Source organism: Meleagris gallopavo, chromosome 1 (genome assembly GCF_905368555.1).
Source record: "Meleagris gallopavo chromosome 1, MGAL_WU_HG_1.1, whole genome shotgun sequence".
Lineage (NCBI taxonomy): Eukaryota > Metazoa > Chordata > Aves > Galliformes > Phasianidae > Meleagris > Meleagris gallopavo.
Genome location: NC_139404.1, coordinates 78,938,970 through 78,956,291, shown reverse-complemented (window position 1 = coordinate 78,956,291; position 17,322 = coordinate 78,938,970). Strand labels below are relative to the sequence as shown.

The 17,322-nt window shown below is 45.5% G+C and overlaps 1 long non-coding RNA gene across 2 annotated transcripts; it reads right to left on the bottom strand.

The window, feature by feature from the left end:
• Positions 1–6,109: 6,109 nt before the first annotated feature.
• On the bottom strand, positions 6,110–17,214 carry LOC104913288 (uncharacterized). 2 transcript variants are annotated; one of them, XR_014886695.1, is made up of 3 exons: positions 17,023–17,214; positions 13,159–13,343; positions 6,110–9,692 (listed from the first exon to the last, which is right to left on the bottom strand). It is a non-coding gene; the product is annotated as an uncharacterized LOC104913288 (long non-coding RNA). The 2 variants fall into 2 exon arrangements; XR_004161584.2 differs by lacking the exon at positions 13,159–13,343.
• Positions 17,215–17,322: the final 108 nt, after the last annotated feature.

The following is a 17,322-nucleotide window of genomic DNA, read 5'->3' as shown; positions in this document are numbered from 1 at the left end:
CATGGGGTGGGAAAAGGGAGGAAGCGGGATCCAACCAGTTTTAGTTTGGACAGTCTCTGGTAAATGTCACCATCTTCTAAAGCACCAGTGGTTCTCTGCCATCTGCACTCAAGAGGTGGAGGGTGCATGGTGGGGATTCACCTAGAAAATCTCCTCTCTGCCTCTTAGTGGTTGTAGGAGACCTGGGTATTCCAGGATGTTCACTCTGGACTGGAGAAGGGTCAGTGGACCAGACAGGCCTGAGCGGAGCATAGAGATGTTGTGGAGCACAGGTTCAAGGCTCCACCATGACCCAGGAGTGGTGGGCAGAAGAGGCTACTGTCCATGACCAGACAGACCTCCACATGCATCATGTTAGGAGGACACGCCAGCAGAAGCCCCTACAAGCCAAGGGGTTTGTGCCCACCCTAGCTTCCTATGCAGAGAGAGGAGGGTAACTTAGAAGGGTCAGGCAAGGCTGGCATGGGGGCACTGCTGTCCTGTGGTATTGCTGTAGCACTTGTACTATGATAATGTTCTGAGGAAAAATAACACAATGTTTCTGGTCAGGCTGCCCCTGGTGCTGCTTCCTATTCTCCAGCCCTGTGCTGTTGCTCATGCAGGCAGTCTGGATTGCTCACTAGCCTCCTCGGTTGCCCAACAGCCTCACTGCCTGCCTACAGGGACATAGGAAGACACAGGCCTCCCGCACAAAATGGCAGTGTGCTGGGTTGATATTGTCCAGCTGTCTGACACCAACCCCAATACTCATAGCAGGACAGGAGAGGAAATTAGATGAACTTCCCTTTTCCTTCTTCTTCCCCTCAGCTTTTATTGCTGAGCATGATACATGGTGTGGTCACACGGTATGCAATATCCCTTTGGCCTCTTGGGGTCAGCTGTCCCAGCTATCTCCCCTCCCTCTCGCCCACTCATCCCCAGCCTACTGGCCATTGTGGAGACAGGCGAAGGGGAGGAAGCCGTCACACAAGGCTGGCTCAGCAGTAGCCAAAATACTAGTGTTATTGGTGCTGTTTTAGCCACAACTGCAAAGCACAGTGCCATCGAGCTACAATGAAGAATGTTAACTCCATAACTTCATCCCAGACAGACTCAGTGTGGACACTGAGCACATCTGGTCTCTTTTACGCATGTGTCATAGAATCATCAAATGGCTTAGGTTGGAAGAGACCTTAAAGATCGCTGATCTTTAACTCCTTTGCTCTGGGCAGTGTTGCGACCCAGCAGATCAGGCTGCCCACTGTCCCATCCAACCTGGCCTATAACACCTCCATGGAGGTGTACTTGTACTTGCAATTGCTTACTCTTTTGTTTTTTTTTGCTTATTTTTCCCAATTTACCCTCAATTGCATCCATTTCTCAAATGATGTCATGTCAGCTCAGTTATAAATATAATGAACAATTCTCTGATGTCTGTAACACCTTCAAGAGAGCTTCCACCCAGAGATGTACATTTCCCTTATGCATCATATATAATGGCCCATTTACAGATTTACAGACATTCCTGTAATGGGCCATTATATATATTTGTGCTCATACACACCCATTTGTTCCTACCGCAAATACAGTGCAAACATGAATCTGAACTTCTGTACTAGCAAGATACTTAGCAACCTGAAATCTTAACACTAACCAGCCTGACTGCACGAGTGAACAGCACTTGCCATGAAAAGCACGTTAGCTTCCTTCTTGCTTCCCATTCAGACACTGCGGCAGCCTGAGAGTCACATCAGGTCAAGAAACGTAGAAGTCAGAACTAGCTGCAGCTGCCTTGAGCAGCTCTGCAAGAGTCTTTGTTCTGCTGTGATGCTGCTTTAGTAGGCAATCACAACTGGCTTACAGCAGCATGCAGTCTCTGGGAAATCCACTGTTAGAGCAGACACTGGGCTTTATCTGGCTCCTGGGCACCTCAGGCAGAATGGGGACTTTGTGTTGGCGTGTAGAAGATAACCAATTCACATAGGAGGTTCATGAATATTCAGCTCGTGCTTAGAGCTGGGGAGAACAATCCCTAAAACAAAGAGGCAAATTCTTTTACCATTCACATGAGGAAAGGCATGTGAAGCCTATAGGCTTCCAGTAGCCTGTGATCCCTGACTGTCCCGGCAGGATCAATTAATGACCAAGACTGAGCATGCATCACTTGTTGAAAATGCAGTCAGTGAGGGCCTGGAGTTAATGTTTCTGAATGAAGGAGAGTTTGAAGGTGAGTCCAAGAGCCCAAGGACCCATCCAGTCTGTTGGGGTTTTGTCCCTTTTCTGCAGCTGTGCACATCCTGGGAAGCTATGGCAGACAAATCTGTCAGCAATGTGGATGTGGCTTTTTACTGCAGAGCTGCTGTAGCTCTTCTGTGCAATGAAAAACCGGTGAAGATGAAGAGGTTTGCCATGGGCACCCTATTACTAAAGCTGGACATGGCCTCTTCCTCCACTTTCCTTGCTCAGCATAAATTTTAGAGCTGAGACACACTGTTGAGGTACTGGTGCTAATAATCTACTAAAAAATAACCACTTTATCTTGTCTCTCTGTGTTGAATAATGCTGCAAGTGCTACAAACACCAGATTTCTTCACTATGACCAGGTGATGTGCAGGACTTTGTTATGCCACAGTACCTTGGGTGCATACATACAGTCTTGTATACATACTTCTCCATACAAAACACTTCCTGATTTTTTTTTTTTTTTTTTTTTTTGCCAAATGAATTTCCCAAATGAAACAAGCTATCCTGCTGAAAGTGTTCTTTTGCAGCATAACTGTGTGTACCTATGCATGGGTTGTTACTGCTCTTACAAAGTGCTGTCTTCTCATATCCCTTAAGAAGTGATTACAGAGGAAACACTTAATCCCAGTCTTGTTTTCCTTGCCTTTGCCCTCCTGGAAAGCCTTCAGGCTCTGTAGCATTGCTTTTCCGCGTTGTTGAACCTAAGCAGCAGAACAAGTTGGGTGACCAAGGTGGGTGATGGCCGTGTGACTGATGCCACCCCAATGCAGAAGGCAAATAGCCTGGGCTGCAGGTGGGTGAAGCAAGACTGCTTGCACTAAGCAATGGCAGCATTGCCTCTGCGGGTCTCTGGTCTGGTCCCAAGACTCTGCAACTCTCCATTCTCTCCTTACTCTGTACTATCCCTTCATTACCACTCGTCTTCATTTTCCAGGATGGTCATTCAGACTGTCTATTTGCTGGGGAAGGACAGATGTGGTTCGTGGGCAGCAGAACCTGGCACACATGACCATAGACTGGTTTTGCCCCCAGAGTGTTGATGGAGAGGGATGTCACGGTTATTGTGTTGGTATGGCAAAGGTGGGTGGGAGGAGGCAGAGGACATGGAAAAGGCACTTGAAGTAGCTATTCCCCTTTGTCTTTTCACCCTCCTCTCATTTTTCTGGTGCCTGTGAAGTTTACTGTCTCATCCTGTAAGGGGCTGTTGTACTGGAAGTAGGAGTGCCTGCCAGCTGAATGCTGGACCTTGCCTCCTTTGGCCAGCTAGCCTGACCTTCAGCAACCTCACAGGGCTTAATAAGCAACAAGTTTTGTCCCAGCAACACATTTGGGCACACTGATTATCAGTTTTACAAGCAGGGAAGCAACATCGATTGAATCCAAGTCTCTGTGGTGGAGCTGAGGGATGAATACAGCTTGAGATTTCTCATACATTACTTCGAGGTTGCTAATGAACCCTTTTTCTTTCTCTTCATTCTTAGCTGGATACTTGCCCAACTTGGGGAGAATAAAAGCATTAACTCTTCCTGTTTGAAAGAGCAGACAATAGGTTAAGCTGAAGAGAGTGGGAGTAAGTCCAGCCAGGAAAAAATCCTGCCTCAGCAGCTGTCATCTGGGTGGCTTTTCAAGTAACGCATGTAAAGGACCTCATGAGCATCAACCTTATCTACCTGTCACCTCAGTGCCATAGTATGTAGTGAAGGGGGACAGGAGTCATGGTTTGAGAGGATGTAGCCCTTACATCCCACAGCTGGAAACCCATGTTTCTGAAGCAGCTCTGCTAATGCTGGTATTATAACGAAGCAAGCACAAGAGGCACACTCTGTCCCCTTGTCAGATCATCTTGTTCCCCCCTTGAGGCAAGGTCATGCATGGGATAGGAGCAAGCAGCACAGGGGCAACCCCAGCAGCAAACTCTCCCCAAGCATTGGACCTTTTTCTTGTTAACTGTTCACAGTTAGAATGGGTTGAAAATCAAAGATAAAGGCAGCACCAGGAGTCTGTCTCCTCCTAGCCCTACAGCATGGTCAGAGAAGCAGATGGCAGGAAGGAGAGCAACTTTTTACACCATCTAATAATGACAAGGACAAGGGGGAATGGCTTCAAACTAAAAGGGGGAAAAATTAGGTTAGATGTTAAGAATACATTCTTTTACTCAGAGAGTGGTGAGGCACTGGCATAGCTGCCAGCTGTAAAAGCTTTGGATGCCTCATCCCTGGAGGTATTCAAGACCAGGTTTAATGGGCCCTGGGCAGCCTGAGGTGGTGAGAGGCAAACCTGCCCATGGGTGGGCTTGAAGGTCCCTTCCAACCCAAGCCATCCTATGATTCTATGTAGAGATATGAATTTCATCCCCACTGGCTCCAAATGAGAGAGGTGCATGCCTGGGGACCATGTCATGCTGAATAGGAGTCCTCGAAGGCCATGCTAGGTGCCAGCACAGCTTTCTGAAGCAGGGTGCAGCTATCCCTTTCCCCATGCGTGCAGAAGCCTGGGGACCCATCAGCCCACCACTCTCTGGCTCTAGACATGCACAATGCCCCTGGACTGTAGCATGTAGTTATAGGGTTGTTAACTCCTTTCCCTCATTCCTGAGAGAGGGGGAGAATTAAAATGCACAGCAGCAGCCACACTCTTGTGCAGCTGAGACCCAGGAGTGGCCACCTTGCTGTGTCTCTTGGCACGTGGTATGGGTCTGCCCTCTTCCTGGGTGCAGAGTGTCAGAGGCCAAGTTGATACCCGTGAGATAAAGCTTTCTTAAAGCTGCTTCCATGCATGCGGTTTCTCAGGCTTGGTGCCTAAGACAGGGATATACAAGCTGTAAACTTGTTGAATTTGCCTTTTTTATTCTCTAGAATTCATAAAACATGAGAGACCTGCTCTTTAGTAATCTCCATTACTACCGTTCTGATGTTCTCTGAGTAGGATTTGCAACAGGATAGCCCATGGGCTAAGTGCTTCTTGGATCTATTTCAGCTTGCTTTCCCTGTAGCTGTGCCATGGCTTCTCTGGTTACCACCTGTAGATGTACTGAAACCCAAATCAGTAACACACACCATGTCTTCTGCTGCTGGGGCCTGTGGGAGGATGCTTGCTGCCCGCAAAGGCACCTCTGCCTCAGCAGGAGCCCTGTAGGCTTGGTCCTAGGGCATGCAACTCAATACGTTAGGTGCAAGCTCTTTGGTAAATCAAGCCGAACATCCCAAGTTTCTAATTCCCCTGCATTATTAAAGTCTGGCTCAGGAATTAATGTGGGTCAGGCTCTGCTTATGGACTGTGTATTAATTTCAAATGTAAGTTTATCTAAACTTTGGATGTGGCTAAAAGCAGGATTTGACTTACGAAAAAAAAAGACTATCTGTGAAGTTATGGCCTGGGGACAAGCACCCCTATAGGCAGGTGGGATCCATGTTGTGGTCTTGTTTCTGCTCCCTCAGCACAGAAATTGTTCACTTAGGGCCAAGGAGAATTTTATGCTGGTGTCAGGATTCAGACTAAGTTTGTTTTATTCCAGAAAAAAGACTCAGAGAAGGGAGTAAAATTCTGCAGGAAAGAAGCAAGCTAGACAGTGGGCTCAGAAAGCATGCCTTCTGAGGAGTGTGTTAGGAAGTGTGAGCTAATTCATGGATGTCCAACCTTTTGGCTTGCCTAGGCCACACTGAGTAAAGAAGAATTGTCTTGGGCTGCACATAAAATATATTATATAGTTAATATATAAGTGACAAAGCTTATTTCATTTTTAAACCTTTTTTTGTATTAAAAGAAAAAGAGAATAAAAAACATAAAACATAAAAGTGGGATATGTGGCCTTGTTTTGTGAAACTAATACAGTCTGGTTTGATGGCAGTGGTTGCCAATGACGAGCTCTCAAAGTGCTCATCAGAGATTTTTGATGAAATTTCACTCTTTATTTCATCCTTGGAAACACTTGTTCACAAATGTACACACCACCAAAAGGCAATGACATTGTGGAACACTAATTCTAAACAAAGGGAGCTACCTCTGTATTAGGCATCAGAAGTGTAAATACTTCGTAACCTGCTGCACCGATCCAGAACAGAGGAGATGAGGTTCCAAGGAGCACAAGAGGGGGGCAGAAATTTAGAAAGTTAACCATGACAGGTGGAACACACATTATGCCCACATCCCTCTGAAGTCCTGAAGGTACTGAGGTGCATATGAGCTTCCAGCTTGCTACAAAGGCTTCATGTCACCCTGCCTCGTGTCCCCATCTCTCATCATGTGCCAGCTTGTGCTGAAATATATATATATTTCTTTTTTCCTCATCACCTTAGAAGCTGATTTCAGGATTGCTGGATGGTCACAGATCATAAAGGCATCTGTGCTTTCTTACAGGGGACTCCAGGAGAGGTGCTGGGATCTAGCAGGCTCGTGATATGCTGCTGCCTGTGTTGGCAACATGGACAAAATGTACTGCCAAAACTCAGATGCAGAGCAGTCTCCTCCTTTGAAAGAGCAGTAAACAGATCTCCATTCCTCCTTCACTCAAATAATTCCATTTTTCTCACTCTTTTCAAAGCGGGTTGTGCCCTTTTATCACCTTGTATGTTCTCTGTTGCCTGGGAGAGGCAAAAAGGCAGCATGACAGATCCATCCTTCTTAGGATGGATGCTCTCCCCAAAGAAAGCATGAAATCCAATACCTCAGAGAACCACCTACCTAGCTCATGCAAAAAAACATTTGTCAGATCATATAAAACAGTCTGTTGTGCAACATTCAGAACATCAAATAACCCCTTATTTATAGTATACACACTCACAACAATAAAGCTCCCTTTTGAACTTGCTTGGCCAATATAGATTAAAAGGTGTGTTCCTATTAATCAACACCTGAATTTGTTGTTTAAGCATTCAGTGCTTTGGTTTGACGTGCGCTGCTCTTGTGACTTCCAGCAGGAATAGCTGATGAGGTTTGCAAAACCTTCTGTTTCCTCTGCTGTGACTCTCTAGAAGGTACTGCTCCAATTTAGTAATGCTAGTGTCTTGCTCAATACACTCAGCTTGCATCAGGAAGCCTACGAGACAGCTGTGTTTTCAGCTTGCAAATATAACTAGGAAATGTTGCCCCAAAAATGAAGAAAGAGGAAAAGGATATTTCCTGGAGCTGTGAAGCAAGATTTAAAAATATCTGTAAAATTCAAGAGGGATGGAAGGGATGTTTCTCCAATAGGTTTAGCTGTGAAGGTCAGCAGTAGAACGTCAGCTTGCAGGCAGTTCCTCCATGCAGCTCCTTTTGTCAGCAGCAGAGACACTGCATCAGGCCCTAGAAGTCACCCATATCCCTTAGCTCTGAGCTGGAGGCCTTAGCCAAGGGCAGCTCCTCATTGCCCACATGAAGTCCACCCACCGGTGTCAGGTCCTGGCTGGGTGCAGCACCTGAGTCACTCTGGGTACAACTGGATCTGGAGTGCCTTGAGATGGGCAACAGCTGATCTGCTCGTGTTGTCCCACTCATTATGCCTTCTCTACCACCCTGGAGATTACCCCAGCCTCCCTTTATTTCAGCTACAGAACAGTGAACTATCTCCATTTCTTCCTCAGTCTTCTCTGTCTTTGCCAGTGACTTCCTCAGGGCAAGGAAATACTTTCCTCCACGTGTTTGTACAATGCCTAGAGAATTATTTGCATGCTTTTATGGGCGGTCTGTGCCCTTGCCTGGAGATGCATGAATGGGTGTGACACGTGTTAGCTCTCCAGAACATACCTTGGGGTGAGCTTGGCAATGCACTTGGAGAAGTTTGTTTGCACACTGTAAGGCTCATAAGCTGAAAGAATGAAGTCAGGACTGGCGTTGTTTGTTATTCCTGTCTTCCTGCTCACCTGGGTATCAGTAACAGAGGAAGCTCTCATTCTTTGTGTTGGAACTGGAAGCAAGACAAAGCTTTCTCATCTGCACATTAGGATACCATGGAGGAGACTTGGTTGTAAGCTGTCTTTATTGCTAGTTCTTTGCACAATCTATATAAATTTTAATTCCAGTGGGATCTCATTGTTAAAATTTCCAAATGAAAGTATTCCAGAAGAGCTATCCTAGCAAACCTTCCTTGTGGGATTACTGCTTTTACTGTTACCAGAAGAGTTCTGTTGCTGAACTTGCTTAGCTGATCTCGATAAATGAAACAAAAATGGCAAGAGATTGGCAAAAAGACTTATAAGTGCATTTAACAGCATTTGCACAAACATTTTTGCCATTATGGAAATTTCAACTTATCTGCCAAAATGAACAATTAAAAAAAGCATTCCTTAACAATATTGCTATGCTGGCACAAAGAAAATGACTTTTACTGACCTGTCTTGCAATGAATTTTTTTGCAGGTATTTGCTAAACTCACTAAGTACTTTCATTGCAATTACCAGGCTTGGAACATCCAGCCCTCCTCCTCAACACACGAAGCAGAATCTGAACTCTGACACCGAGCCATCAAGCCAAAATAAACTCCTTGGGCTTGTTAAAACTGGGAAAACTGAGCTCTGGAAATGCTGGGTCTGGTGGTTTTTTGCTTTTATCTGCAAGAGAGGAGTCTGCTGGGTCTGAGCATTAGAGCAGAACATCTTGAGGCTTAAGGGTAGATCTCAATTACACAGCTCAGGTCTATCCCAAACCATAATGGGCTCTTTGCGTTGTTTCTTGAGGACATGCCCATGCAGACAATAGCTATGTGCTGGCAAGCTGAGGTCTTAACCTATCTAAACACTATATAATTGAAAAAAATACATAAAACCACATGGGGGTGGGTATAGGGAGCTGGGCTGCTGGTAAGGCATGTACTTGGCAGACACCTGTGTTCAGGGCAGTGTCATTCAAGGAACAAAGAACATTTTCTTGGGACTTTCTACTCAGTGCTGTTCCCCAGTCTGCAGGCTCCTCTGTAATTGCATCTTGGATAGACAAATGTGCACAATACAGCCTCAGGGAATGCCATTTTTTCCAGCAGCCTGTGAGAAAGAACAAAGAAAGCAACAGGATCATGCCCAGAGTAGAGCTTGGCAGTAGACTCCTTGCTCCATTAGGGAAAAATCCCAAAGTACAAGTCAGCGAATTTACCACAATTTCAACTGTTGAGAAACTGATGGTGTGGTCCTAGTAAAAGTGTGTGTTGAACGAGTGTAAAGTTGCATTTCCCCAGAGCTGCTCCCAGAAAGACATTAAAAGGAACTATTGGTATCTGGTGAATAGTGGATCTAAGCAGAGGTTACCCCGGGCTACCTCAGATATGAGAACCAAAGCAGAAATGGGGCAGATCCTAGCTCTGCCAAGAGTTTTCCAAGAAGAAAGACAAGTTGCAATGAAATTCACGGCCCCTAACTTTGTCTCACTCCAAAGTTCAGGTCTTTGAACTGGGTCAAGTTTAGTGAAGAAACCACAGGGACTTCTGTGTGATCCATCTCACCCTAGGTTCAGGGGCTGGTGCTGGGAAAACCATGTCCTGTTTGGAGACGCCTTTTCCTCTGTAGGGAGTATAGAAACAATACAAAAATCAATTCTTGTTTCTCAGTGCTGTTGTCAGATGCCAGCTCGTGCTTGAAACTTTTGCAAATTTCATTAAACCCAGTGCCAACTTTTCCTAATCTGTCTGGGTGTCATCCCCCAACCTGAGCCTTTGACCAACTTTTATCTCAGGCAGACAGAAGTCCTGAAGCATGACAGCCACATGATAACCTGCCTGGTGCAACAGATCCAGTTAGCAGCCATCCCCAGATTATTTTAAAAATTAAGCAAACCAGTAGATGCATGCATTTGTTGAAAAGGCTGGAAAAGTCCCAGGGCTAGTACTTGCCCTTGCAGCTACCGCAAATCCCATGTAATGCCAATGACAGAGAAGGGGTTAGGCTGAACTCTCTGTAATAAAGACTGAACAGATTCCCTTTGCTGTACTTCTCCATCATGCAGAGGATCCATTCTCAAGATCTTGAGATGCTTTTTAGGTTTATTTGCTTACATTCTGAACACACACATTGTAAAAACGACTTTTTTTGTAAAAGACAGCAATTGTGCCAACTATGTCTGTCATCTGAGTTCTCCCTCTCTCTCATCTCAGTTCTCTTCTTGTAATTAATTTCCCCGGTTGTTTTTTGTTTTTTTTTGTTTTTTTTTTTTCTGTTAGGTGAAATTACAGAGCATTGAAAAGCAGCTGTTTTCTCCTGCTCCAGAACAAGTGAAGTGATTAGTGCAAACAGATACATTTCAGAATAGTGTACAGATGAAGAGGACTCAAAAGCTTAAAACAAGAGTCTGCAGTTGGTCAGCGATTTGCTTGCTCGTGTCTATGTGAGTTGCTCTGGGAATACAAGATATCTCTGAGCTGTAGCCCATTTACATAGAACAATTTTGCTGCTGAGTGTGCTTTTCTTACTAAGGGCAACTGCTCATCTCAGAGCTATAATGATCCCAATGTACTCCTGAGATGAACTGCAACCCACTGTTCTGGCAGGCCGCTTGTCTTGTTTCCCTGCCGCAAGAGCTGGAATGATCTGTGTTTGCTGGCGAAGCTTCTTTCTGTTGGCTTTCCACTTTACGCAGCGGAAGATTTTATGAAGCTATCTTGATTGTTTCAAAAACATTTATAAAATCCTCTTTTTTCCCCAGTAGTTACCTTGTACTGAAACAGCCTCATATATAAACACTGACCATGTGCTTCATGTTTCCCAGGGCACAGGGCACCAAACTCACAATACAAACTCAGTTTAGGGGAATTACTGTGGGACTGCACATCCTGGCCATCGGCTCGTTTGGGACCTGTGTAGGATCTCTACTTGATTAGCAGAAAATCTGGGAGTTCTTGGTTCCCAGGCTGTGTAGCTTTATGTCAAAATGTCAAAACCTTCATAGGGAGTGATTATCTCAAAGGTGAACCAGATCCATGTCTAAGTCCCTTTCAGAGCACAACACTTCCAAACTTTTCTCTATATGCCTGAGGCTATGTAGAAGAATTCAGGGGAAAAAAAATGCCATTTGTAAACAACAACTAGCTCATTCCCAACCAAAGCTCAAGTAGTCCCATGCTAGTTCAATAAATAACCAACTGGAAATGCAACTGGTGGAAGACATGGAGTGGTCCTGGGCCTTAAGAGGATGGTCCTAATCCATAACCCATTACTGTGCACACCAGCAACCAAGAGAGCCCACGCAGTGAGGTAAGGCTGCAGTATGCTCCCTGCCTCCTTGTATAAAGTGCCTGATTTAATGAGAATCAAGTCTCTGATTCAGCAAAGCACTTAAGTGATTTGATGAACCAGGGCCAGACTGAACATCTTGTGCAGAACTCAGTTGTCTAGTGAAAAATATCAAATATCTTATTGATGGATGCAGACTTAAATGAAATTTAAAGACGTCGCAATTTAGGGCTATAGGTGCCCAAACTCATATTGTTCATTTTTTATTGTATTAAAGTAATCATCTCTACGGGAACAGAACCAGCCCCTCCAGAAAATCCATCCTTGTCATGCTCGGAAGAATATTCTCAGTCCTCCCCAAGTGCCCTGGAAATCAGATTATTTATGTAGCTAGCCTAAAAACTTAGCGCATTCAGGCTATTTTGTATCAACAAGATGCAGACACATCCTCTCTTTCACTACTGAGAACACCCAGCTTTATTAGCCCTACTGGCTGCGTAAGGTGTGGTGGACTGAGGCACAGCCTTGTATAGCTGAGATCAGACACCATAGGGTCACCATCAGGACAGTGAACTCCATCAGAGTACTGCCAGACAGATCTCAGGATCCCAATGTCATTTTTTCTTGGCACTCATTGAACAGTCTAGGCACTGAACTCTCTATAGACCCCGATCTCCAGGGCTATCTCCCCCTTTTTATATGACCCCATCCACTCATTCTCGCAATCTCTGGGATCACACCAGCTACGTTATGTCTGGGATTTCACAGAACTCAAAGCCAAACATTTTATTCTTGGTCAGATTTGACTTAAGGCTCATAAACTGGGAACACAAAATACAGGGTAGGAATTAACAGCGAAAACCCTTCTGCTCTCGGTGGACAAAATGGACTGGGTAGTATGACTGACAGGGTGCAGAATGATGAAGTTGAAACTTGGTCTACTAAAGCCTGCTCCTTCTTACTCACCAGGCAGCATTTCAGCTGAAATGGTGAATACAGTAGAATGCTGTAACTTGAAGACTGCAGCACCACGCATGCAGACAAGTGGAATGGGCAGAGACTGGGTTTCTGCAAATCCTGCCTTCATAGTGTTCCTCTTTGAAAACATCCTACTTTTCTAATGCAAATTAGAACAAGAAGTTGATAACAAGAAGTTATCAAAAAGAATTAAAAAAAAGAGTACATGAAGACTTTTGAGGTTTTGCTCAATTCTATGCTCTGTAAAATATTCCCACATAGCCACTAGTGCTCAAAAGAAGCAGTTACGTGGTACTTGGTTTATCTGCTTTGGAACGGTGAAGTGTGCACACAACTGTGCACACTTCAGTGTGGTTCCAGGGAGTCTGGGGATTTCAAAGCTGCTTTATCTCCCTGATAATTAACTGGCAAAGGAGGGCAAATTAAAAACAGTGTCTGTAACTAAAAATGGAATGATAGATTATGGGCTTAGGAAAAAAAGTATCACATGCACATCACAGCTTTAAACAGCTCTGGAACTCATAGAAGCGGGAGTTTAAAACCTTCACTGTGTTTTTAACCCATGGATTCCTAAACATTTGTTTTTCTAAAGAACTGCAAAAGTTTTAATGGTGTATTTGAATCCACTGCAATGACTTTGCTGTTCTTGCTCTCACAGCATGCTCCTACAAGTGGTCTCCTGGGCTTTTTGAACTAGCACTAAAAGTCCTTCATCAAGCAGTGAGAGAGGAACCCAGCTCTCCTAAATTTCACATTGCCTCTACCTCCTCTTCAGTAAAGCAGAAAGCAAAACAAAAACGAAAACACAACAGTTTCAACTTACTATTGAGAAAAGCTGAGCAGCTGAATTTCCCACCTACGACAGGACCCAAGTGCCTAGGAATTTTTTAGGAGTTTTGTGCAAGCATAACACTGAGGCACTCAAAATGAGTGGAATGCTTGATATTTCTGCCCTTCGCCTCTGCAACCCACACAGCCATGGCTCTGAATGAAGGTAGGACCATTCATCTGCAACGGCAAAGGATAGAGACCTCATGTTCAAAGGGCCTTTAAGGACACTTTGTCTTGTTTGTGCAAACAGCATTTGAATGACCTAGTTGAAAGGCTTCTGAAAAATGCAAAACACTGTCAGAAATGCAAAATGATGCATCCATCATCAGAGGGAGGAAAGAAAGCACACAGAGAACCTTAGCCAAGCCTGACTGGCTTTAGTGGATCACCATCTTTGCTCAGGCCACAGTCAGATTTAATGGAGTGACAGCCTTATCTCTCAAAGTGATCTCATTAAAGGCAGGGGACAAGCCAACAGGGGTGAGACCTGTAATTACAGCCAGGAGGTTGACAGAAATAGTTACATACAGTCACCTAGGGTACTCTGTGTCCCCTGTTAAGTGAACCACCCTTCAGAAGACATGAATCCCATTCTGACTGCCTTTCTAAATGGCATTTATATAGAGACTTCATGGAGGAACACAGTTTGCTTTACCTGAACCGCTGCTGGTTTTATTGCCTGCTTTAGTGTGCTGTGAGTAACTCCATCCTCTGGTGACTGCAGCCATACGGCATGCACAGATGAGGAAAAATAGCTTGTTTGGATCCATCTCTGTTCCTTTTTCTTTAATTCTGAATAAGGATGGGAGGGAGCTTTGGCAGTTGGAGTTGGTGACCCTGAAGGTTCATCTTCCAATCTAGATAATTGTGTGATCCTTCTCCGACGCAAAGGACATTGTACTGTCCACAAGCAAACTGTCCCAGTGTGTGTGTATTAATTGCTGCTGAAGCAACACCTGTGTTTTTCAAAGGGAAGGGCATAGCTCTTGTTGCAACTCATCAAAAATGGTGGTGGGCACAGAAGATCTCACAGAAAGAACAAAATAAGAGGGAGGTGATATTCTTTCCTGTTCTAGGTGGTATGTATTACAGGATCTAACATCCTAGCTTTCCCAACAAATGCAGTCCTAAGCTGTAGCAATTGAAAAGGGATAAAGATTTGCTTTTCCATGTCAAACTATATGCAGACTGTAAACAAAAGGAGTATACATGAGCAGAAGCTGTTGTCTCTAACACCAAGAGCAGAGGGCTGTCAAAGCCTTGAATAGGTGAAATATTAACAAATATTTCTTCTCAGGAGTGCTAATGCATTGGCACAAGCTGTCCAGGGAGATGGTGGAGTTACTGCCCCTGGAGATGTTCAAGAAACTCGTGGACTTGGCACTGACATCTACAGCTTAGTGGGCGTGGTGGGGATGGGTTGATGGTTGGAGTAGATGATCTTAAAGGTCTTTTCCAACCTTAATGATTCTGTGATTCTATGAACGTTCACCTGGCATTTGTTCAAGATTTTCTACCTCCTGTCTTTCGTCTTGGTTCTCTTCTCAACCCTAAAATCACCATAATAAAACTCCCTGCTGTAGAACATCCTCAAGTTCCCAAACTGAAAAATGCTACAGAAGGACTGTGTGAAGTACATGTTATAAAAATAGCAGTTGGCTTCCACGTATTGCCCTACACTACCTACATAAGGCCCACTTCTTTTACTGCACCCAGTGCTCCATACCAGCACTCCCTATCCCTGGAATTCAACAGCTTTGCAACAGCCCACAACTGGCTTCACAGTCAGGAGGGAAAAACATTCTTTTGCTTCACATCTTCAAAAAGGATTTGTGATTCTTCCTGGGATGAGCTGAGAGTGACATATAAGCCAAAGAGCAGGAATTTTCAGGCATTAAAAACCGACTTGGACCTTATCCACTGGCAAGAGTGAAGTGCCCTGTATGTTATCTCTGCTTCTCCCAGTCACCATGCCAAGGTATCAAAAAGAGTTTGTAATTGCTGTAGATACTGAAAACAGAGCTCTCTGGGTTTTTCGTAAGCTAATCTCTCTGATACCTATTAAGGGAGGAGAACACACGTACTCTACCCTCTGTTCCTGGTTTTACGTAATACTATTTCCTTTGATCCGTATGGATTTGCCCTCTTTTTATGTCACTGCCAAAAAAGGGAACTCAGCCTCGTTTTTCTCCTGGAAGAGACTTTATAGCATCATTTGATCCCTCTGGTTTTACATCAGGAAGAGACTGCAACTCATCAAGTATCCCAAAGCAGAAGATGGAACACATTCATGGTATTCCAGCTCAGCTGTACTGTACAGATCACAGCTGTTACACATCGAAGGGCAGAATGACTTGGAAGATGTCTGGAGGTCTTTCAGTGTTCTACTTATGATGCTTCACAGCCACACTGAAAGAAACTGAAGTTTGACATGGTGAATTCTTGTTAAGGAGTGAAAATGAAACAAGTAAGTGATTTCAGCCTCTGAGATTTCTACCCAGTTCCTAGTGCATACAAAGTTCCCTTCTTTCCACCCTCTAACATGAGCTAGCAATTTCAAGAGAAAGAAAACTTCAGAGATGAGTAACAGGAGTAAAATGACAGCTCTGTCTTGGGGACAGGATGGTGCAGCTTGAGAGGGAGATGGCTGCCTAGGTACCTGGAGTTTTTTTAGGTGAACTGAAAGCAGTCTCTGCAGCTGTCAAACCAGTGCCAGATCCAGTGAAGATCATTAGCGGGAGCTTAACATGAAGCTTCTGCAGATGACCAAAAACGTGTCTCTGAAATGCTTGCCTGCCATCTGAAATCACATCTGAACTCACTGCAGGTTTTTACTTTAGAGTTCACTATGTCCTGTACCAGGAGTGCCTCAGCAGGACTTGGGGACAGTGACCAAACTGAGCTCCATCAGTGGTGTGATGCTCCCCAAAAGCCCTTTAAACTGTAATTCGAAGCAGCATCCCTTCCCATCACACAAGTCTATGGACAAACAGTTGGATGACAGAGCTCCTGTCCAAGACTTGTACAGCTGAGTTTAGTCTTACTGTCCTGCCACGGGGGGTTTCAGCCCTTGCTTACCCAGAAAGCACCTATCCAAATGAAAGTTATTCCCTCTGCAAAAGCATTCCTGCTGTCCCCAGCTAGCTCCATGTGCCCAGGGCCCTCCTCAGTCCTGCAGCTTCCTGCAGGGAACAGGCCACCCAAACACTTCCTTATTGGGTTTTGCCAGGCACCTCAGGGTCTTGCGAGTTCTTCTGAGCTGACAAGAATGAGGGCAGGAGCTGATTGTCAAAGCATGAAGATAGAAGAGCAAACGGCACCACAGCTTCAGGGAGGAGTCAGGTTGGGGGTTAGGAAAAGGTTCCTCACCATAGGGCAATAGGCATGGCCCCAAGCTGCTGGAGTTCAAGGAGCATCTGGTCAGCCTCTCAGAGATAACATTTGGATTTGGGGTAATGCTGCATGGAGCCAGGGGCTGCACTTGATGATCCTTATGCATCCAACTCGGAATATTCTGTGGTTCTGTGATTCTATGATTCTCCATCTGCCCATCTCTCCCATGTGCTCAAGTGGGAAGGGAGCTATGAGACCATTGCCCAGCCAGGCACTGAGCAGCAGAGCACAGAGATACATTGTGCATCTCATCATTGGCTCCTGGCCACAACCTGCAGCAATCACAACGCTTTAAAGCCGTTTTGACGAGTGCACACACATCTCCTTACACACAGAAGAAGCTCGTAACCCCGGAAGGTGCGGCAGCCTTTCGGGAACCGCGTCACCCCAGCAGGCTATGTGGCAGATGTAGGTAGTAAGGGAACCCTGGTGATGCCCTCAGAACAGGGTCCTGTAGCCGTACCTGGCTTCACTCCGTTGCCTCTCAGCGAACGCAGTGCCACAAACCGGAGTGCGGCAGAATAGCGGGGCGCCGCGCCCACCGCCCCCCTCACCGCCTCGACATGGCGGCGGCGGCAGCGCCAGCAGGGCGGGAGCGGGGCAGCGCAGCGCCCTCAGGCGGCTTCACCCCGAGCCCGGAAGGAGTCCGCGGCGGCGCGCCGAGCCCTCCTCGGTGGGGCGCGGTTGGGGCGGCCGAGGTGAGCCCCACTTTACACGTGGGCAAGCCGGCACCACCCCCCGCCCCAACGGTCCGCTTGGAGGG